Below are 14234 nucleotides of genomic sequence, written 5' to 3' on the forward strand. Positions count from 1 at the left end.
GGTGCTTGGTGGCAGAATTTCATAATTGTCAACTTGGCATTCTCTTAACACACTGCTGGCTCAATTATGTAATGACTGGCAAACGGGAATGAGATTGATAGTTCTAAAACCAAAGTCATCATTTTGGGGAGACATTGCCTAATATAGAATTGACGTTCAGTTAACAACCCAATAGAGGGAGCTGACTAATTAGTTGTGCATTTGCCTACTGTTTTCCTTGGAGGGGGCACCAAGAAGTTATGTAATTTAAAGTCAAATCGTGCAAATGCTCCATGGAGCCTGATGACTGAGGCATGTACATCTTCTGGGCTGAAGGACTGTGGCAGCAGACTCTCCTGAGTCAGATCTTTGTCCTGGGACCTACCTCCCCTTGTCTTCAGTCTACCTTTTTGCAATGATACAAGGGCTTCCTATCCTCAGTCACCTTGACGCTTGTAGCAGGAGTGTTCTGTGTCTCAGACAAGCCTGCAGAGGGCTGCCCATGCCTGCCCCATGAGTGGCGAGAGGTGCCCTAGTGAGGATAGACAGAGGGCCTCACAATCCAGGAGTCCTAGTGTGCCCCCCTCTCCCAAGGACAGTGATTGAAGCACTTTCCTTATAAGAGGCAGCTTAGGTGCATTTAGGAAACAGGTCTGCTATTGACTAGATACATCGGGTTCTAATTTGGTGATTTCCTGGGGAGGGTAATCATTTCCCAAGTGCTTTGAACGACAACACTTCTACTGTCTGTCACCTTTCTGGGATAGAGACTTCCCCTTTAGGGGAAAATCAGACCATTACATCTTAAACCTTTTGATCTCTGGATAGCTTTACACTTTTTAAAACACACTGTCTCAAGGCTGTAAGCAGGAGAGCAGCGGTGGGGTTACCCAAGATCCCGCTTTGCCCTCTGCATGCACGCACAAACATGACACATTTTTTTAAAGCTCCACATTGTGTTCATGCAAATTATACCTATAGAAAAATGCACTGTATTACTACATTCTTAAAAAAACAAGAATTATATTACTTTAAAAGTGTCAATTATGATTATGTAGATTAATAGAATGTTGTATGAGAAAATTTTATTTTTTAAAACATAAAGTAGTTTCTGGGAAAACAGTTTAGTGGGTAAGATCACTTTATGTAAGCACGAAGACCTGAGTTCAAATCCCCAGCAACCACATAAAAAGCTGACATGGCCACAAGCACCTGAAACCCCAGCACTGAGGGGAAGAGACAGAAAAACCACCGAGGATCGCTGACTGCCGGTCAAGCTCCAGGTTCAACGAGAGACCCTGTCTCAGACATTCGGTGGCAAGGAGAGAGCAGGGCAGCTGGCCCCCGAATGGCTTCCATCCATACTGACATGTACCCACATATCTTTCGTATACATGCACCACATATAAGTACTTGTGAATATCTGTCCCAACAGAAGACCTTTGCATTCTCACGTTTCTCTGCCTTGGGTCTCTTTTATTATTATCTCTGCATTCGCACGAGGGCATGGAAGCAGAAATGTTTTCAAGGGAGGTTTTGAGTTCTTGCTCCTCAGTCAAACCTTTCGAGGACTGTGTAGTGGAATCTCATCTGTTGCCCTGGCTGGTTAGTTGTCCTGGACCTGTTTTGCTGTGTTGGAAGAGGTTGTAACAGGAGGGGAGGAACTGAAAGCATACTTGCTGTTACTGGGATAAAGAAAGCTCCATCCAGCCATTCAAATGCCCAACGGTACCTCCTGTGGGTACATTTGTAAGCCCACAGCCAGAAATAGCAATACCGCTGAGCAGTTGCAAATTTCAGCCTGGGAACACTGAAGTGTGTAACAGGACCATTCCCTTTGGCTGATAAGAAGCTCAGACACTGGGGCTCTGCTCTTCAAGAACTGCCTATGGATACTGGGGAGAGGGCTCAGGTTAAGGGAACCAATAGTTTGATTCCCAGCACCACACACTCACGACCCTCTAAATCCAGTCCAGGGTATCTCATGCCCTCTGAGAGCACCAGTCATGAATGTGGTGAACACCCATGTGATATGTGCTCACACAGAAATAAAACTTTAAAAGAAGTGCCTGTGAATGTGCGGCATGTCCATGGTCACTATGGTGACCTCATCCCCTTCTCACGCCATTTTCTTCTCACTTTAGTTTTGGTCTTAGACTGTATGTTAGAGCCTTCATTCAAGATGAGGCATGGCATACATGATATGTATTCAACTGAAAACTCATTTATAGTTAATAGAGATGAAGTAAAATCATACAGATTAATATATTAAAAATACCTTTTTAAAAAACCTTATACTTTTTTACAGTGCTAAAAAACTAGTCTTGAGAAGTACCTAGAATTCTGACTTGTGGCAAGGGATGGAGCTATGGTGTGGACGGAGCTCTGGACGACAATGGTGGCCTTGTTTTAGATACAGCAGTGTTTGGGGATCATTACATTATGGGCTTTACGAGTCTGGTGCACCACTGCATTCTCCCACCTGTCAGCTCGATGCACAGTGGGCACTCCATCGATACTGAGAGATGGTTACCTGGAAGAATGGAGTGGTAGTAAGGACATGGGGTGCCCACCTTTAAATGCCAGGCAGATTTTTTTTTTTCATTTGATTTAGTAGGAGGCATGAAGAAACTTAAGCAGGAAGTTTCCTGAAGACTTCAAAACAAAGCCAGGCTGCTCTCTCTAGAGCAGCCCTAATCATAGATCGTGGTTAGCAGTGTTGTTGGGCTGTTCTTTCCTACCCAGAATGATCAACAGACATGAGAGAAAGATACAAAAGCATTTAGAGTCACTTGACGAAGACGCTGGCTGGCATCTTGCGTCATGGATCTGTTTTATTTCTACTGCAGCTAGTTTCATTACATTTTGCAAAGGTCCCCAGGAGAACGTGAGTTAGAAATAAGACAAGGAGCTAGGGCCGTCGTTCACTTGTCAGTCAGAGTGCTTGCTTGACATACTTGAGGCCCTGTGTTCAATTCCCCGTACTACGAAAGGGTGGGTGTGCTAGCCCACATCTGCATCCAGCCCACATCTGCATCCAGCACACATCTGCATCCAGCCCACATCTGCAATTCCAGCGCAAGAGGATCAGAAGCTCAAGGTCTTGCCTGTTATATAGCAAGTGTGTGGTAGCCCCTGAGTCATGAGATGTATGGGTGGGGCAGGGAAGATAAAGAGGAAGGGAAAGAGGAAAAGGAAAGAAGAGAGAGAGGAAGAAAGAAATGCAAAAGCAGGTGCTCTGGGTTTCAGTCCCAGGAGTCCCAGAAACGCTGTTTGCACAGGAGGGAGGTTCCTCTCCCTGGGCCTGCTGTAGTAGGTAGCATCCCCAGAAACTCTAATGGAAATCCCTTGTTTGCTGTTGTAGTCCTCGCCTGCCAAGAGCAGTGTGGCCGAGGCAGGCCTGGGGTGAGCATGCCCTGGTGAGGTAATGGAGGGAACCCTGGTGCATCCTCCTTTGGCTGGTCCCTGCGTCTCTGAATCAGGGATCTGGGCAGCAGGGGTGAAAGCTGGGTCACCCTTCCTGACCTCTCTGCTGATAGGTGGTAGCTGGACCCATCTAACTGGTCTTCCATGGGAGCTATAAGGAGTTGCCCACTTGACATCTTTGATCCAGAGACTTCTCTGTGGGGCTACAGGCGACCACAGTAAGAGCTGAGGACTCACACTGATTGTCTGAAATTTTTCACATTGAGTTTCTTTTTGCTGTTGCTTCTGGGGTTCTCATAAATTGATAAGCACTTTTTAAAAAATCTGTATGATACTAACAAAAAATCTGGAAGCAGTAGAACCATGTAAGTGTGACGGCCCTGTGATACAGTTATTTTAAATTATGTTTGTATTTTCCTAATGTCTTCCTAATGTTTTAGTATGTATTATTTATAATTATGTGCACATATGCTTCTTCTTGTATATGTTGATGTATGTGTGCTTGTGTTGAACAGCATTAAAGATTTTGAAATATGACCAGTCACCAGTTAATTGCTCACTAGCACATCTACTTATTAAATATTTATTGTGTGCCTAGAAAGCAACAAAGCAATAAAAATAATTACACTTAGAGGCCTTAAAGAAGAGTGGCGCTGGCTAAGCTGGACCGTCACAGATGTTCGCAGCTGTCTTTCCTACCATCTATCCTGTCTTTCCTGGTACTATCTATTCCACCCTCTTCCCTTTTCCCCTTGTGTCCCTGCTATGGATGGAGCTGGCCTTATCCCATGCTGCAGGGGGAAGACAGTCCCCGCTGCCCGTTCAGAACACGGGACCGTCTTCCAGGATTCAATTCAAGATGCGTATGTGATCATCTTGCCAGCCTATTACCTTGTGTAGTCAAATGAATAGTCAGGAGGGTCTCTCGTTCATTGAGTTTGGAGCTTCTGGAAGCCATGTTGGCATACTGAAGCAACTAAGGTCAGAGTCCACTCCGCCAGGCTCTGAGGATATAGCTTACCCTCCTGGACTCACTCGGGTCTGGAGCAAACCGGCTAACGATGAATAAATAAAATCAGTTTTTAAAATCCCCTTTTGTATCAATTTAGACTTGATTATTTTTTCACTTTCCCATACCCTCTTTGGGGTTGTACACAGGCCCTGAACATGTTTAGCAAGTGCTCTACTGAGCTGTATCCCCTGCACCCCACCTCTAGTCCACTTTCACTGTTGAGACGGGAGCTTGCTAAATGGCCCAATCTGGATTTAAATTTGCTCTGTAGCCCAGACAGGTCTTCACAGACAGAACACAGATCTGTACAGAGATGCCAGGTAGCTTTTGCCACTGTAGCAATAGCACAGCGATCTAGACACGTGTCTTCATTTTATATTTTTACTTTAAGCTTTGTCCTGTAATGAATTTCTGTCATCCCCCTTTCTAAAAGGTACCAGAGACCATTTACTCTTCTCTTGATGGCTTGGTGGGTAGACTGATTGGGTCCCCTTCCTGGTCCTTCTTTAGAGGGGCCATTGTTGCTGGTGACATCTTTGGCTTTCCTGGTTTTGTTTTGTGTGTGTGTGTGTGTGTGTGTGTGTGTGTGTGTGTGTGTGTATCTCAGCCTAAGGAGCAGGCTTTTGCTCCCTCCCTGGTTTGTAGCCTCTGGTTCACAGTGAGACTGGAGAGAGCATTTGGCCCATTAAATGAAATCAAATGGCCTCGTGTGAGCTGAGAGGCTCTGGATGGATAAACCACATCAGCTTCCTTTATTTCAGCCGCCCCAAGGTTTTCTGCTTTGTATTCGCTTTTTCCATTTCTTCATCTCTCTGGACAGATAGGGGTCCTGGTTTTTCTATTGTTTGAAATCTTTTTACTATAACAAGATGTTCACACTGAAGGATTGTGGGGGCTTAGGGCTAGAGTGCTGAAATGCTTTATAATTTAGCAAAATTATTCCTTTCTTCTCTCTTTTCTTTCTTTTTTCTTTTTTCTTTTCTTTTTTTATTTTGTAAGAAGGGACTGTACCCCATGGTGGTACTCTGAGCCTCTGACCCCCACCTCACCCTTCCTTTCTAAAACTGCTCCCTTGTTTTGCAGCCTCTTTCGGCCCACAATGCCTTGCCAAGGAGTAGGGGTATGATTGTTTTAGAAGGAGCCATTTATTTAAGGCAGATGCAGGGATGATCTAGGCAAACGTGGGCCTCCAGCTTCTCAGCTCCTGCTAAGTCTTCACACCATGGCTTACATCGGGGGCCATTAACTTCATAAGCACAGACTGGAATATTGGGCAAACAGGCCTGAGGGCACGCAGCATGCAACCTTGCCGGCTTGTTTGAACACCCAGTAGGGTTGAGCTCACATGCAGACAATGGTGCTTAGGGGAGAAAGCGACCAGGCATATGGTTGAGACGTTACTAAGAAAACGGCAGCTCTGAGGATTTAGCTTGTGAAATAAGCACAGGCTGATTCCTAAAACAGCCTTTCCTCCCTCCCTCCCTCCCTCCCTCCCTCCCTCCCTCCCTCCCTCCCTCCCTCCCTCCCTCCCTCCCTCCCTTCCTTCTTTTTTTCTTTCTTTTTCTTCTTTTCTTTTCTTTTCTTTTCTTTTCTTTTCTTTTCTTTTCCTCTTGTTTGGTGTGGAGTCACTCAACAGATAAGATAGCTCATCACCAATCATTCTTCAGTGTCTGGAATCAATCCAGCTGTGGACAGACCCTGAATCTTGAAAGTAGGTCTAGGCTGTTGGGGAAGAAGTCAGGCAGGGGAACAGTGAACTGCAAACAGTCCCTGCCAGTCTCTGCTGATGTGCTGATGAACCGTGTGTGCTCTGGGTCACTTCTGGATCCCAATCAACTCTCACCAAACCCTCACCCAACACAGTATTTCCAGAAGCTGTGTGAGATATTACAGTGAGTGTCAAAGGCTGGGTACAGTCTGTCCCCAGGGTCCCAGCCTCCTGGCTGTGCTGCCAGCCAAGGGACAGGAAGACAGATGAGAACAGCTACTTCTGTAGTGTCCAGAATGTCTAAAACCAACACAGACAGAGTAGACGAGTCTTGTCCTCGCAGATATGTATATCGAAGTCCTAACTCCAAGCACTTCAGGACGAGAATGTCTAGAGATGGCTCAAGGAGGTGCTAAAGATAAAACAGATTATAAGGATAGGTCCTAACTCAATGGGACTGCTCTAGCCAGAGACAGTGGGACACACATAAAGGAAGACCATCTGAGGACACAATGGAAGGGGGACACTTATGAGCCAAGGAGAGAGGCTAAAGAAGAAGCCAGTCTGCCAACACCTTCATCTTAGATTCCTGGCTCCAGAACTCCGAGCAAGCAGATTCATGTTGCTTAAATAAATCCCTGTTTTGCTGCTCACATGTTAGAACCATAGCTCATGACCACAGTAACTGCACAGCAAACGTGTGCAGAAAATGAAGTCACAACCCAGGGCCTCCTGCCTCCTTCTGTGAAATGACCCAGGTACACCTACAAGAGGGCAAAGCAGAAAACTGGGGACATGGCTTAGTCAGTAAAGTACATGGGCTGCTAGCTTCCCAGCACTGGGGTAAAGAGCTGGGTATGGTGGCTTGCTCTTGTAATCCCAGTGCATGTGATGCAAGCGACATCAGGATCTCCTAGGCCACTGCCCATCCAGTTGCTGAATTCCAGACCAGTGAGACATCCTATCTCAAAAAAAAGGTGTGCGGCATTCTTGAGGAGTGACACTGAGATTGTCCTTTGGCCTCTGCACACATACACACACACATGTATGTGCCCCCCTGCATGCATGTGCACTTGCACACATGAATATACAGATATACAGAAGTGTGTGCATGTAGGGGGGTGGAGCTGTGCTCCCCCCAAGCTGGTCATATCACAGGAGCCTTTGTTCTTTTTATGGAGGATAGATTTCAAAGATAAGTGCACATAACTTGAATTTAGAGATATAAGCGGTGTGGGGGTGGGGGAAGCTCTCAGGACAATCACAGTGAACGGAGAGTTGGAGAGACACTGGGAGATCTTTCAGGAGTTTCTATTGCTGTGAAGAGACCGCATGCCTGTGGCAACTCTTATAAAGGAATGTATTTAATTGGGGCTAGTTGACAGTGTCAGAGGTTTCGCCCATTACCGTCATGACAGACAGAAAGCATTGCAGTGTGCAGCCAGGCATGGTGCTGGAGAAGGAGTTGAGAGTTCTACATCTTGATCCGCAGGCAGCAGAAGGAGATTGTGAGCCACATTGGGCATAGCTTGAGCATATGCGATCTCAAAGCCCCTCCCCCCCATAGTGACACACTTCCTCCAACAGGCCACACCTACTCCAGCAAGGCTATGCCTCCTAACAGTGTGACACTCCCTATGGGCCTATGTGGGCCATTTTATTTCAAACCACCACAAAGGGCATTCGGGTAGAGTTGGGGTAAAATGTACATGAGCAGTAGAGGAAGGTAGGCTGAGGTAAGCCTGTGGAAGATATCTAATCTCAGGCAAAGACCATACTCTATAGGATGGGATCTTGGGAGAGGACCCCAAGTCTTAGATGAGGTCACAGCTCCCTTCCCTGTTGAAATCAGTCTATGAAGATACTAAGCAGAGGGTCCAGTAGAGACACACCCAGACTTCTTCCCATGGAAGCTGAGACAGAAGACTGGGGTTTTGTTTGGCTACTGAACTTGTGGAAATCTGCCTGGGGGCAGATAGTTGATGCTCTCTGCTCAACCTCATCACCATATTACAGAGTTATCACTGTAGGGTACGAGATAAATCAGGCCCCTCTGTGCCTCTGACACCAGCACTTCCTAACATGCTTGCGTTAACAGCTGAAGGCCCAGACAAGCTCCAGGCTCTGACCTCAAGCACAACTCAGAACTGTCCCAGCCCCCTGCAGCTCCTCACTACCTCCTCTGACTCTTCTCTCAGAGGCCTAAAACCATCACGTTAAAGTGGAACAGTCTTGACCCCGTGACTGCCATCTGACACCCTTGCTCCTGTCTAGTCTACACACATACCATTGATATCCCCAGACGCTCACTACCGAGTGCGCTGCCTGTGTCTTTCCCTACAAATTAGAGGAGCATTGTCTATTCATTGAGCCACCTGAGCACGGGAACAATGTATAGAAAGCTAAGTAGAGTGGTGAATATATGAGATGCTTTTCACTGTCAAAGTGCTTTCTGGGCAGTTTCTCTGGGAGATGCTGCTGCTGGCCTACCCATGGCTCCATTGTCCTGCTATTTGTCTGTGTGGACAGGTACACAGATGAAAGAAGATACATTCCCACTCTCTAAATGTACTCAATGGAGCAGCATCGGGGAGCTAATCCAGGAGTGCCATAAATCCAAGTGGGATGGGAGTTGGCGGAGAAACACCCCAGCCTTGCTTGGGAACACCAGCAATCATCCACTCACTAAAACCCCAGAACTGCCTATCTTCTTTTTCCTGTCCCACCACTATTTGAAGACCAACTTTTCAAACACATGAACCGGGGAAGGGGGCATTTCACATCCATACCACAGCATGCACAGTGTTCCTTGGAGATAGTAAAGGATGTCTGAGGGTGCTCTCAGTATTCTGAACCTCTGAGTGAAACCAGCCCTCTATCTCTGACAAAACCATCTGAGCTCAGTGTTGACACTTACTGGGGCTCGAGGCATATCGGCTTCTTACAGCATATTACTCTGATCAAAAGCTATTATAGCTTCGGCTGTATGATTAATGTTTACAAAGAAGAGAAACAACTTATGAATTCATCAGGTGTATTGCTCTTGGAAGGGCTTTTGCTGCATGCACATGTGGGAACCAATGGCTTCATCTGACTCCCTCATTCTATGCAGGGGGCATCTAAGCGGGGGATAGACCAGCAGGCTTTGCTGTGGTCAATCCACTAGGAAGGCCAGGGCTAGAACTTAGTCCTGTAGACTCTCATTTCCACACTCTGCTCACTTTACACTAGAAAGGAGTGACATCCTTTGGGTACTTGGGTGTTGTTTCATCTAGAGAATATTTTTGATAGTGCTTCAGGTTTTTTTGTTTTGTTTTGTTTTTGTTTTTCTTAAAAAACACAGTGAGTGAATTTTGCCTATAAGAAAATAAATTGGCTGCAGTGGGAAAAAAAATGCTGAGCATTTTCAGGACTGAATAAGTCTCTCTGTGGGAAACAGCTGCATGGTGTATGAAAGTCATGTCCAGGACACATTCACTCCCTCCGGAAGCCCTGTGCTATAATTACACGCCTAGCCTGGACCCTGGCATGTAGAAGGCTCTTGGATCCCAAGTTTCCTATGGGGGACAAGCCATGCCCCCCACCTCCACTTCTCCTCCTTCTAAACCATTTACCGGGAAAATCAAGGTTTGGGTCTCAACTGTCAGTGGGACTCAGGTTTATCGTTACAAGTTGTATTGCCTAGATGTTCCTACAGAGCTCTTCCAACTCTCACAATCCCAGATTTTACCCAGGTCGGAATCGACTGTTTCTGGATTGATTCTTTTTCCTTAACCCTGGGGTGACAATTAAATGGCATCTTGTTCTCTGCGGGGCCAGCTCCAAGCAAGCAGCTGGGAGATGAGCACAGAGATGCCAGATAGACAATAGGAGTAAGGGCGACCACGGGGCAGTCTGAGGTCTGTTTCCTTTTAGCCAAAGGTGATCCCTGGACAGCCGCCCTCATCTGAGGCACAGCAGGGAAGAAGGGAAGAGATGGGCCTCAGTCTGACAAGCTTACGGAAGGGTATGGGCGGGCAGGGGGGGGGGGGCGGGGAAGGAACACGGGCTCTTTCAAAGCCTTGTTCTAACTTCCTTTTTTAAAGTGGTGAGAGACTGCCTCAAAATGTTCTGGCCTTTACCTTCTCGGTACCTTTAGCAGGGTGCCTTGTCCCCACTTTGGAGAAGGAAAGAGACACTCCAAGGAAAGAAACCAGGGATGTAAGCTGTAAGCTATGGAAAGAATATTGGCTTAAATCAAAGGTTAAATCTGGATCTTGAGTGTGTGTGTGTGTGTGTGTGTGTGTGTGTGTGTGTGTGTGTGTGTGTGTAATAATCCAATCGTGTCAGTCAGACTTGCGCCAATGTGACAAAATATCTGAGCAAAACAAACTTGAGGAGAAATGATTTATTGGCTCCTGGTTTCAGAGATTTCAATCCGTCATGGTGGGAAGAGCAGGGCAAAGCCCAGCAGCTGACATCACAGAGGCTAGGAAGAAAGGAGACAGGACAGGACTCTGGACAGACACATCCTGATCGTTGAGGACACACCCCCGTTGATCTTCTTCCCTCAACTGTACCTCCCTTCCTAGCTTCCACCACCGCCTGATAATGCGATCAAGTTATGAGTCTATTAATGAATTCTTTCACAAGGCATAGATACCCTCTCCCCAGCCATCTCAATCACAAACACAGCGCACAATCCAGGCATGTATCCTTCCTCTGAACATTGCCTTCAGAACCAAACCTTTAAGATCTGATGTGTTTGTGCTGGGGGTAGGGGTGGGGGTGGGGGCACATCTTTTATATCTAAAGCATAATGGTTACTTTTATAATTCCCCTCTCAGACTGGACTTTGGAGTCAAAGGTAGTTTAAGGGAATGTCCTCAGCAGCAGAGGAAGGAAGTCTTTTAGGGTTGAATCTGAGTTGCGGAAACAGTCATTTAGAGCAAGCACATTTGGGTACACTGCACTCTCTGGCTGCCAAAAAGCAGCCACAGGGATCCTGCCTGACAGACGTGGAAGGAATGGACAAGCTAGACAATGTCATTTCACAGCTCCCAGAGAAATAATTGATTTAGACAGTGATCATCAGTGGACGAACACATTAGATGAAAGGTTGATGAGCAGCTTGACCATGGAGGGATCGGGCTGTCACTACCTGCAATGGTAATCAATCTTAATGTCATTGAAAGTAGGACGTTGTGTCTCTCCTGATGTAAAAGCAATAAGCAGCATGCCTGCTAACCACACAGGTTCCCTGCCAAAAAAATACCATCCAAGACCCGGAGTTCACTTCCATTTTCAGGGAATAATGTAGGGGCTAGGAATGAGGGTGCCAACTCTCATGTCACAGAAAGACAAATGCACAGCCTGGTGGATTTAAAGAACAATTGTCAATTTACACAAGTTAGTGATGGACACTAAAGATGGCCATGTTGTGTTTGCGATTGAGATGGCTGGGGAGAGGGTGTCTATGCATGCAGAAGGATCTGGATTTGGATCCACAGAATCTGCATGCAAGCTAGTCATGGCTGCATGTACTCAGCAGTGAGGGCTAGGATGGAGACAGGAGGAGGACTGTGGTTTGTTGGACAGCTGGCTTAGCCAGAAAAAGGCAAGGTTCAGTGCTAGGTTCAGTGAGGGACTGTCTCAATGGGCAAAGTGATTGAGCAGGATTATCAACAGTGTTCTCTGGCCTCTGCATACTCCAGCTGGCATCCTCATACATGCACGTGTAACACACACTTGTATGCACACTCACATGTACACACACACCACAGACAAAGACTACAATATGAAGAGATATCACAAACAAGTGTGTGTCTGATCTCTGTGAACAAAGCAATTGTAAATGGAATTTTAAGACTGGGAGAAATTTGCTTATGGACTGAACATTAGACAATATCAAGGATTCTCTTTAATGTTGTTAGATACAATCATGTCTTTATGGTTTGGCGAAAATAGTGTTGATGTGTTTTAGAGCTGCATAGTAGAGTTTGCCTTAAGAGAGATCAGCCAAGAACAAAGCCAAGGTTTGTTGGGTTTTTTGGTTTTTGGTTTTTGGGTTTTTTTTTTTTTTTGTTTTGTTTTTTTTGTTTTTTGGTTTTTTCGGTTTTTTCGAGACAGGGTTTCTCTGTATAGCCCTGGCTGTCCTGGAGCTCACTTTGTAGACCAGGCTGGCCTCGAACTCAGAAATCCGCCTGCCTCTGCCTCCCGAGTGCTGGGATTAAAGGCGTGCGCCACCATGCCTGGCTGTTGGGTTTTTTTTTTTTTTTTAACTTTTATTGATTCTTTGTGAATTTCACAGCATGCAGCTCAATCCCACTCATCTCCCTGTCCCTTTGTATCTGCCCTCTGCCCGTGCAACCTTCCCCAAAGTAAAATAAGATTGAATAAAGACATCTTGTCATTATTGAAGCTGTAACATGTCACGGTGTGTCCCACAGTATACAGATCTTTGGTTGCCAATGTTCTTTGCAATGACTTGGTCTGTTTCGAGGCCTCTGGCTTCTGCTACACTATCAATCCTGGATCTTCATGGACACTCATCTCTGATGGCCTGTTGATGCACTGTGTCGTGGAGATCTTGCAGCTTTGGATCTTCAGGACCGGCCCTTTCACATGCTCCAGTAGATCATAGATGGAGTAGATGTTGGGATGGGCCAACTCAAAGCCCTGGATCTGGGCCTGGGAGAGAGCTGAGCTGCTCAGCCCAACAGCTCTCCCAACCCACACTATCAGTGCAAGCTCTCCAGCACTGCCCAGGCTATAAGACCCCGACCCTCAGACAGTGGTACTTACTTCGAGATGCCCCTGAGTGGGTCACCGAGATGCAGATTGATGCAAGGTTTATTTTCCAGCATGTCAGGGTCAACCCTCAATCCGTTCCTCAAGGTAAGTGACGAGAAGGCAACCCCAAATGGCTATTATAAGCAGTTTTTATACTTTTTAGGGGCACAGGTTACATCAGCAAGGTTATAGTTCAAATGTATTGGCTAAGCATATTGACCTTTAAATCTATTGGCTAGCAAGCAAGACACACATTTGAACTCTACCTGGGATTTTCCAGAGGGTCAGGTGACTATTAGTCAGTACATTCTGAGAATCTTTTACTCAAGAATGTTCCTGTGGGTGGAGAATGGAACTTGGTCTAGCCTTGACTCCAGGTGGGAGGGGGGAGCTGTAAGGAGGGTGTGGGACTGGAAAAAGCCCTGAGGATCCCTCAAGACTACTTCCCCCAGTGCCACAGTCTCTCCTGAATACTGCAGCCAGTGAGGGGTGGAGCCACCTCTCCCACTTGGGGAGGGATGACAGGGGGTGAGGGGAGGGCATCTTTCCTTTGCCCAAGCCACCCCATGGCAGACTAAGGACTGGGCCAGCTCTACCACACTCCAGCTGCAGTTCAGATCAGAGACCTCTGTCTGGTCTTTTGTAGTATTACAGGCCCGGGACATCAACATGGACCCTGGCTGCAGAATCTTCATTATACGCTTGGGCATGCGTACCTAGCTCCATTTACCTATCTGCTTATTTCTAAATGTTTAAAAGGTTTTAAAGCAACTAGTGAGAGCCGGGTGTGGTAGCGCATGCCTTTAATTCCAGCACTCAGGAGGCAGAGGCAGGCAGATTTCTGAGTTCGAGGCCAGCCTGGTCTATAGAGTGAGTTCCAGGACATCCAAGGCTACACGGAGAAACCCTGTCTTGAAAAACCAAAAACCAACCAAACAAACAAACAAAAAACAACTAGTCAGAGGGTGTCAGGATTATATTCTATTTTCTGTTGCTATAACTGATCGCTCCAGGCAGGTTATTCATGAAGAATTGGTTGATCATGGTAGTTCAAGCCTATAACCCTAGCTCTTGGGAAGCTGAGGCTTTGAGTTCAGGCCCAACTGAACTACATACACAATAGAATCCTGACTCGCCACCCTGAACTCCACACAAAAAAAGTGGGGGTGGGAATAAAGGTCTTAGTTTAGCTCACCCCTAGTTGCAGGGGAGTATCTGGAGAGCGTCTGCTTGTGGTATGATAACATGTCAGAGCGCGTCCTACAGTGAGTGACAAGCAAGGGACAGGCTCAGGTGTCTGTGCAAAGCCAAGAGTGCTACCATGGACCTGCATTGTTT

The sequence above is a fragment of the Mus musculus genome, chromosome 5 (genome assembly GCF_000001635.26).
Source record: "Mus musculus strain C57BL/6J chromosome 5, GRCm38.p6 C57BL/6J".
NCBI classification, from domain to species: domain Eukaryota; kingdom Metazoa; phylum Chordata; class Mammalia; order Rodentia; family Muridae; genus Mus; species Mus musculus.